We start from the raw sequence: 9,213 nt of genomic DNA on the forward strand, positions 1-9,213 counted from the left end.
CTCAACCGTTTTACGGCAAACAAGAGAGCACGGCTGTGTCCCAAACCGCGTACTTACCTACTATAGGCCTGTAGTAGATGGAATACATGTATCTCGGCTACTATATAGACGGTAAGTACGCGGTTTGGGACGCAGCCCACGGCTTCAAGCAGTCGTCTATTTGCACGTACGGCATGACAAATAATTAACCGCACTGGAAGCGTTCGTAAAAATTTAAAATGAAAACAACCAAAACTGTACACGCTTCCATAACGAAGACCAACTGTATGTCGATACGTGAAATTCTGGAGGGACGTCGGACGGCGTGGCGCGGGGATGTAATGACGTGTGCCGTTAATCGAACTATGTTCTATAACACGTAAAACAGGAACATGAAAGGAATATTCTAAAAGCGACTCATGTAAACATCTTAATCAGAATATTGTCTTATTCAGAGTAAGGTCAATAATTAGATTACTGCTGTCCATGTAAACATAGTCACAGTCACTCATCTGTCAGCAACTATGCACAATTTGTTATACAAAATATCCTCCATTTCAAACAAGTGAAGGCACCAATGATAAAACGATCAGAGTCACATTGTGCTTGAATTCCAGAATCTGAATTTAAAAGTTCAGAACCTTCTTATGTCAAATAGTTGAGAAGAGAGAAAATCTAGATGATATGTTCACTAGACACATTCACAGTTTTTATGAAGACACCAAAAGTTATCAGCCATTATTGTTTACACTGTGTTAATCAAAGCATGAAAAAATGCTTGCACGGACTCTGATCTTTCTTTCGTGGGTATTCACAGTAATACAGTGATGAACTTATACTAATTTAATCAACTGAGCATCATCAACATCACTTAAATACTGAAAACTCACAGAATATACATTATACATCAATCTCAACTTGAATATTATCCACAATTCTGTCATTTACAGGGAGCTGGGCGTCCCTCATTACTCAAAGCCTATTGGCTGATTTCGGTCATGTGACTGGACTGTGATCATTTTCTCACAGTAGGCTATGGACTCTGATCATTTCTCCATAGCATGGCTTTATTTTAAATGGAAAATTCTGTGACCCTGATCTGTCTATCATCCAAGTACATTTATGAGATCATTCTTCAATGCTCAATCAACAGCCGTGGATGCACAACTCCAAAAAATACAGTTTTGTGACTCTGATCGTTTTTTTTTTTTCATTGTGGTCTTCAAGTATTTGCCAGAACAACAATGTCCTCATCTCAGAAACAATCAGGAGAGGATACACACACCATGCAATTGTATATTTACTCTCAATCATTCCTAAAGCGCAGCATGGCGCATGAAAAATTTCATATAGGGACATTAGATTACTGCTCTGCTTAATGAACGTAGCATGTCCAGTCAGTTCTGTGTAGCATTTAGCGAGGCATGAATGCAGTTTGCTGTTCTGCAGAATAGCTAAAAGGAATCGAGGTGAGACTCAGACAGACACTCTGGCTTGTGGTCAGCCTACAAGACCACAGAGGCCTAGATCTTGTACAATATACACATATCAATCAAATCACAAGGAACTCATTGAAGCAGGAAATGTTTTGGCCTGTCACCTTCAGGACATAAGTAGATAGGGTGTTTGTTTTGGAGTGATTGGCCGTCCTGTGGGAACAGACCCCCCATCAGACCCATCTCTGAGCTTGTTCTTGTGTCTTTTTCACTCTTATCTTTGAGGATCGTATTTGTAATTAACCTCAGAATCACCCGTTCTTGTCGTGATTTTTAAACTGGATATCCGTGAAATTGAACTGACATCCTTCTGGCAGTCGTTCTAAGCGGGAACACATATCCAAGCAGCGAACCAGAGTGACTTTGACTCCAGCCAATATCAAATATGGATAGAGATCATGTTGCACTCTTACCCTCTATTAAGAGCTCTGAACCTTACTCAGTGAATTTTTGGCAAACTCTCAAAGCTGTGATGGCCCGAGGCTGCTCTGTAGACTCAAAAAAAAATATATCAAAGACCTTATAAAGATCTCTCTTTTTTTCATTTACTTGTGAACATTCCCATCTCGCGTTTGTTGCCTCATTCTCAGGTTTGTAAACCTGCACTTATGAAAGGAGGATAGGTTTAACTGGGGAAAAAATTGCCAGCGTGAGGTCTGTTTAATCACCTATGAAGTTCCTGAACCATAGGGAGGGCTGGATTTGGGCACATTTCAGAAGATTTGACCTACTGCTTGACCTTCTGATAGAGAAACATGTTCAGTGATGTTCAGTATTTACTTCTCAAAGAAAAAAATCTCTAAATTCTCCTTTAAAATCAGTATATTCTTCTTTTTTTTGAGGTTGATAAGTAAGTAAAACAGGGCGCACGTTGGCTTAGTGGTTAGCACGTTCGCCTCACACCTCCAGGGTCGGGGTCCCTGTGCTGCGGGGATTTCCTCCGGGTAATCCGGTTTCCTCCCCCAGTCCAAAGACATGCATGGTGGGCTGATTGCATGGTAGGCTGGTAGGCCTATGCATGGTAGGCTGATTGGCATGTCCAAAGTGTCCGTAGTGTATGAATGGGTGTGTGGATTGGGATGGGTGCCCTGCGATGGATTGGCACCCTGTCCAGGGTGTACCCCGCCTTGTGCCCGATGCACCCTGGGATAGGCTCCAGGTTCCCCTGCGACCCTGAAAAGGATAAGCGGTATAGAAGATGGATGGAAGTAAAACAACACGACAGAATGTGCTGTTTAGGAAAATTATCAATGTCAGGGTTGGATGCAAAGCATAGCTACTCTTACTACCACAAAGTTGATTATTTTCCAATAGCAGCACATTCTGAAGTGTTTTTTTCCTCTTATACCTCAGCAACTTGCCACTACTAAAAATTCTATTTATTAAAAAATTGACACGTTGTACTTTTTATCCATTAATCATTACATATAATGACGTTCCCTCACCAGACATTCTTTTTTTTCTTTCTCTTGAAATTAATAAGCCGAAAAAGAAAAAAAAAAGTGTACTCTGTCATGTTACTGAGAAACCACAAAGCGCAAATTCCTTCGTCCTGAAAGCTTTGCCGTGTCGGAAAAATTAAAGTTGCTCTTTCTTCCTGTCTGCATTTGCAAATGACCGACTGGTGGATTTTTTTTTTTGACCGACTTGCTCCAGGAAGACAAGCGTCAAGGGAGCCGTTTCTCCAGCGAGTGACTTTTCTTTCCGTGCTCTTGCAGGAGTAATGACACGAAAGAGAGAGCGTTGAGTTCAGCCTGTTTACATTAGCAACAAACACGGCTGTTGTGCTTCTCCTGCTATAAACGTCTTTAAACACGTCTGGAAAAGTATTCAGGTGGCCCTTTTTTTTCCCAACATACTTTGAAAATCACCAGTGGTTCTTCCTAATTACTTATCCATATTCATTTTTTTATGTCATTCAGTGGTGTACATGAACATTGATCTTTAGGATTTATTGATCAGGATTTAATTTAGTTGCAGTTTATTCCCCTAAATCAAGTGGTAGACATTGATCTGCAACAGCCTTCCAAAGAAAAACAGCAACGCAACAACACTCCTGACATGTGGAAATGTGATTTAAAGGGAAAAAAAAATATCATTAAAACACATTTGTAAAACATTTTTTGCTAAATCTCAAGCAATAAGGGAAAAAAAATGTAGCTCTATTTTAGATCTAAATGGGAAATGGCTGAGGTCTTGTTTACTCTAATCAGACATTTATAGCACACTGTGCTTATCCTGCAACTTTTTATTTATAGGTTTAACTTGTTTATAGTCCATGTGTACCTGCCTTTAATAAAGCATGCATTTAGAGTCTAATTAAAATCTGAGAGTGAACAGTTAATAAGTTCATAGCTTTGTAGGATGGAACATGAACCCTATCTGTGAACATAAACTCCATTTCCCAGAATTCTCTGCTACACTGTGAACCCTTATCTACTTTTAAATTAGTTTATAAGCCGTATTGGCTTTAGATCAGTTAATATACAGACAAAGAACTTGGTTAAATCTATAACACTGACTAACACTAATCACTGCTTAGCTGAACCTGCACTGGAATCTGCTTAGCATCAAACAAATTTGCATCAAATCAAATTAGCATCAAATTTGTTTGTTTGTTGTTGTTTATTTCTTAAAGAAAGCATTCTCTGCAGTATACTGTGCCATCAACATGGACACAGAGGGGGTGTGTGAGTGGCAACATGAGATAGACAGATAGCTATACTTTATTTACTCTGCAATTGTTAAAAGGGAGAGGAGCTAGCAGAGGATGGTTTCGATCCATCGACCTCTGGGTTATGGGCCCAGCACGCTTCCGCTGCGCCACTCTGCTTCACGGACACCCCAGATGGGACTCGAACCCACAATCCCTGACTTAGGAGGCCAATGCCTTATCCATTAGGCCACTGGGACACCGTCGGGGTCCATGCGGGGCTCTCTCGATAGCGGCTGAAGAAGGTCTAGCGAGGGCGCGACAACGGCAGATAGCTATGCTCGGCGTGAAAATCACACAGTTGTCCACCACACCGACAACACCTATACCGATTATGGCGGCAACCAACCCCTTGGCTCTCCCGCTCATCGCTCGGCCGGGAAAATATTCAGATGAACCTGCTCAGTGTACAGGCATTCTTCTACAGGGCTCTCTATATTTCTACAAACAAGTCAGAGGTTCAGAACAATTTAAGGTGGCACAGTTCATAAACCTGCTCATAGACAAAGCACTGATCTGAGCAACTGCAATGTGGAACCAAGGTGGAGAGCACATTCCCTCCTCTGACCGTTTCTTCAATCTGTTTCACCAACTGTTTGATCATGCTCCAGAGGCTAAAGGAAATCAGAGAAAAACTGTCACCCAGGGAAGTCGAGGAGCCAGCGAATATGCCCTGGAATCCAGATCCATTGCCTCTGCCAGCGGGTAGCTGAACCTGCACTGGAATCTGCTTAGCATCAAGGACTGAACCGGGCCAGACTCATCAAAATAGCATATCGCGACAAGCAGAAATCCCTGGACGCGCGTATTGACCACTCCATTCATCTCGACCCCCTGCAGTGGAATTGTCAGCCCCCAGGTTTCACGTAGAACGCACTAACTGGCATAGGCCAGTGGAAGAGTAGGCCAATTGGTCAAGTACTCCATTCTCGAACAAGAAAGGAGGAGTAGGGCTAAATTGTGTTTCTATTGTGGCAGCAACCAACACTGAGTGTCTCAGTGCCTAGTGCATCCTGCCCAAAGACAGCCATTACTCACAAAGAAGCGGGCTACACTCCGGCCACACCCACCTTAGATGAGTCCCTACAAAAATGTGCCTCCTCAAACTTTCTCGCTTCCTTTTCACCTTGTCCTTCGCAGTTCAAGCTGCTCAGCTCAGTGTCGCAAATCATATCTCTAAACCCCTGCTGTGTTAACCACCTCTACTTACATCAGAAGTCCAGAGTCAACCCATCCCTGCCCTGTTGACCTTGATCTCTGCTTCACGCTTTCGATTTGTTTGTTTGTTGTTGTTTATTTCTTAAAGAAAGCATTCTCTGCAGTATACTGTGCAATCAACATGGACACAGAGGGGGTGTGTGAGTGGCAACATGAGATAGACAGATAGCTATACTTTATTTACTCTGCAATTGTTAAAAGGGAGAGGAGCTAGCAGAGGATGGTTTCGATCCATCGACCTCTGGGTTATGGGCCCAGCACGCTTCCGCTGCGCCACTCTGCTTCACGGACACCCCAGATGGGACTCTAACCCACAATCCCTGGCTTAGGAGGCCAATGCCTTATCCATTAGGCCACTGGGACACCGTCGGGGTCCATGCGGGGCTCTCTCGATAGCGGCTGAAGAAGGTCTAGCGAGGGCGCGACAACGGCAGATAGCTATGCTCGGCGTGAAAATCACACAGTTGTCCACCACACCGACAACACCTATACCGATTATGGCGGCAACCAACCCCTTGGCTCTCCCGCTCATCGCTCGGCCGGGCAAATATTCAGGTGAACCTGCTCAGTGTACAGGCATTCTTCTACAGGGCTCTCTATATTTCTACAAACAAGTCAGAGGTTCAGAACAATTTAAGGTGGCACAGTTCATAAACCTGCTCATAGACAAAGCACTGATCTGAGCAACTGCAATGTGGAACCAAGGTGGAGAGCACATTCCCTCCTCTGACCGTTTCTTCAATCTGTTTCACCAACTGTTTGATCATGCTCCAGAGGCTAAAGGAAATCAGAGAAAAACTGTCACCCAGGGAAGTCGAGGAGCCAGCGAATATGCCCTGGAATCCAGATCCATTGCCTCTGCCAGCGGGTAGCTGAACCTGCACTGGAATCTGCTTAGCATCAAGGACTGAACCGGGCCAGACTCATCAAAATAGCATATCGCGACAAGCAGAAATCCCTGGACGCGCGTATTGACCACTCCATTCATCTCGACCCCCTGCAGTGGAATTGTCAGCCCCCAGGTTTCACGTAGAACGCACTAACTGGCATAGGCCAGTGGAAGAGTAGGCCAATTGGTCAAGTACTCCATTCTCGAACAAGAAAGGAGGAGTAGGGCTAAATTGTGTTTCTATTGTGGCAGCAACCAACACTGAGTGTCTCAGTGCCTAGTGCATCCTGCCCAAAGACAGCCATTACTCACAAAGAAGCGGGCTACACTCCGGCCACACCCACCTTAGATGAGTCCCTACAAAAATGTGCCTCCTCAAACTTTCTCGCTTCCTTTTCACCTTGTCCTTCGCAGTTCAAGCTGCTCAGCTCAGTGTCGCAAATCATATCTCTAAACCCCTGCTGTGTTAACCAAGTTATTTACTTGCAATTGTTAAAAGGGAGAGGAGCTAGCAGAGGATGGACCTCCAGAGGACCTCTGGGTAGAAATATACACTGGAATTCAGACAGGAGAAAGACCTCTATAAATTTACACAGAATAATCCTGAACAATAATATCTATTGAAGGCTCTCTATTATCAAGAGCTTGTGAAGATCTTGTGAAATGTCTATTAGTACTAACACAAAGTGACTTTCAGAATTCCATTGTTGTTATTTGAAGACAATAAAGACAGTCACCAGTCACCTTGACTCACTCCGAGACATGTTTGAAAGATATGGATTGAATAATTCACAATTTTTTTTTTCTTCTTCTGCGTCTGCGTACCCACGTGCATGTTTCTGTGGGTGCGTGTGGGTGCGTGCCGTGGCCGTCAGCGAATAGCAGTAAACTTTCCAGGAAGTAGTGAAAGGGTTTTGCATTGAGATCACGATATGTGTCTGTGCACTGAAAACGCATTAACAGTTAAGCCTGGCTTAATATTTCAATCCATCATGCAGACATTTCCTACTGATGACTAGTGCAGAGTGAGAGCTATGTTTACTATCTGACTGCGCTAGATCAGATACCAAACACGTATTTCAAAGACTTCATGTAATAATTGTGACATGATCCGTTCATATTATGACTGAAAATAGTTGAATGTCAGCGTGTCTCTGCATGTGCACGATTTATATTCCGAACGCATAGGTTTACTCTGTCACGTTTAAACTACAGGGTGCCTCAAAAGTCTACATACGTAGGGGAAATGAACACTTTTTAGCAAAAAAGTCTTCCAAAATTCTTATTCTCATTAATTCTTAATTGATATATATATATATATATATATATATATATATATATATATATATATATATATATATATATATTTTCCAGATAGTCTTTAAGAATGCATTTGACAGAAGAAGAACGTATTGAAATTGTTCTCATGGCTGGATCAGGACGCTGTCGCAAGGTTGTGATGGACTTAAACAGGAAACACCGCAAGCACTTCACACACGACACTGTTCCCAAACTTATTAGCAAATTCAAAATAACTGGAAGTGTTGCAGAACGACCGAGAAGAACTGGACGTCCACGGACGTCCACTGACGAAGGCACAACCGATGTAGTGCTGGCAAACTTAGTCCCCTATGTATGGAGACTTTTAGGACACCCTGTATATATTGTATCTTTGTCATTTGTAAAAATTGTGTATCTTAAGCAATCTTTCAACATTCAGAAGAATCGAAGCTTTATAATAAAATTTGAATTGAAGTTTGATTCACTTTTTTAAAAATGATTTTTAGAATATAAATAAACATCTTAACACTGACATGTTCAGATACAATGCACTCTTATTTCTGATTATTTTGTCCAGAGCACTATTTAAAAAGAAAACAACAACAAAAAAAAAATGTTTTTTTTTTCCATCCCAATAGAACTCCTGATACAAAGTAACAGTTACAACCCTGAAGTTTTCCAATAACTACATCCTGAAATGTCTGAAAACTATGACTTCTTTTTTTCATTTATTAAAGAACGACGAATATACCTTTATTGTACGTTTATCCAGTTATAATTACGTTTAATGCTGTGGGATGCCTGCAAAACAAGTTAGTTCCTGTTATCACTTGTAGTATCGCAGCTTTAAACAGTTATTACTTCACCAGCCTCTCTTTTATTCTCTCTTGATGTTAAAAAAAAAAATGCAGCTTGTCATGTTCGTACTGTAACAGGAAAGGGCTCCAAACTCCAAAGTGCTGAAGACCCGTGTCAGATAACTTTACCTCGGATTTTTTGAAGTACTGATTGTTTAAATCTGAGCGTATCATCCGTACTGAGCTCCCTGACCTGCAGTCCATCTACAACAAGTGATGTTGGACCAAGGCCAGGAGGATAATGAAGGACCTCGGCCATCCCAACAATGGATTTTCATTGTTACGGTCATGGAAACGTTTCTGCTCCCTGAAGGCCAACACAGAGAGAATGAGAAGGAGCTTTTAAATGCTTTTTCAGGCCCTCAACCAGGGGAACACCAAGGACTTGAACTGGACTTATACAACATCCACTACCTCATCCTGCCTGTTATTACATTTTTTTACAGCTTACATTCACTCACGTCATATTTGCACACCTCATTTGCACATGTAGTTTTTCTACTCCATTAAATGTATTATAATTATACATCTTTCTTTTTCAGTTTTGTAATTTTACTATTTTACTACATATAATTGTAATTTTTTCATTATAATTTTCTGATATTGATATATAAATATACATTTCTAATTGTATTTTTTTTCTAATATTTTCTCTTCATATATTCTAGGTTTATTCTCTATATATTGTATTCCTTATTTTTTCTTATTATATTTTTTATCTTTATCATCCATCCATCCATCCATCTTCTATATCGCTGATCCTTTTCAGGGTCAAGGGGA

General features: G+C 41.5%; 3 non-coding genes across 3 annotated transcripts; all 3 read right to left on the minus strand.

Moving 5' to 3' along the window:
* Nucleotides 1–4,236: 4,236 nt before the first annotated feature.
* On the minus strand, nucleotides 4,237–4,308 carry trnam-cau (transfer RNA methionine (anticodon CAU)). The gene has a single exon. It is a non-coding gene; the product is annotated as a tRNA-Met (tRNA).
* A 7-nt stretch (nucleotides 4,309–4,315) lies between these two features.
* On the minus strand, nucleotides 4,316–4,388 carry trnar-ccu (transfer RNA arginine (anticodon CCU)). The gene has a single exon. It is a non-coding gene; the product is annotated as a tRNA-Arg (tRNA).
* A 1,229-nt stretch (nucleotides 4,389–5,617) lies between these two features.
* trnam-cau (transfer RNA methionine (anticodon CAU)) lies at nucleotides 5,618–5,689 on the minus strand. The gene has a single exon. It is a non-coding gene; the product is annotated as a tRNA-Met (tRNA).
* Nucleotides 5,690–9,213: the final 3,524 nt, after the last annotated feature.

The sequence above is a fragment of the Ictalurus punctatus genome, chromosome 1 (genome assembly GCF_001660625.3).
Source record: "Ictalurus punctatus breed USDA103 chromosome 1, Coco_2.0, whole genome shotgun sequence".
NCBI classification, from domain to species: Eukaryota; Metazoa; Chordata; class Actinopteri; order Siluriformes; family Ictaluridae; genus Ictalurus; species Ictalurus punctatus.